Genomic DNA, 309 nt, shown 5'->3' with positions numbered 1-309 from the left:
GACGGCGCCTGCGCGCGGCGGCGCCTCAGTAGCCTGGCGAGCGTAGTCCGCCCCCCGCCGCCGCCACAACTACAGCGACCGGTGTGCAGCGCGGCCAGCGGCCCGCCCCGCCGGGCACCGTGACTCCGGCTGCTATGGCAACGCCGCGCCGCAGCCGTGCGCCCGCACAGTGGCACTGAGCCACGGGCAGGGCCGAGTGGCGGGTCCGCGGGAGGAGTGGGGCAGCAAGGCGGACCTGTGGGGCCACTGTTTGTCCCGGGGGAGAGGGCTCAGAGCGGCCTGCAGCGCGGGGAGCGTGTCAGCTGTGGT

Source organism: Melopsittacus undulatus, chromosome 9 (assembly GCF_012275295.1).
Source record: "Melopsittacus undulatus isolate bMelUnd1 chromosome 9, bMelUnd1.mat.Z, whole genome shotgun sequence".
Lineage (NCBI taxonomy): Eukaryota > Metazoa > Chordata > Aves > Psittaciformes > Psittaculidae > Melopsittacus > Melopsittacus undulatus.
The sequence above is the reverse complement of the archived record's forward strand: the minus strand, read 5'-3'. Positions refer to the sequence as shown.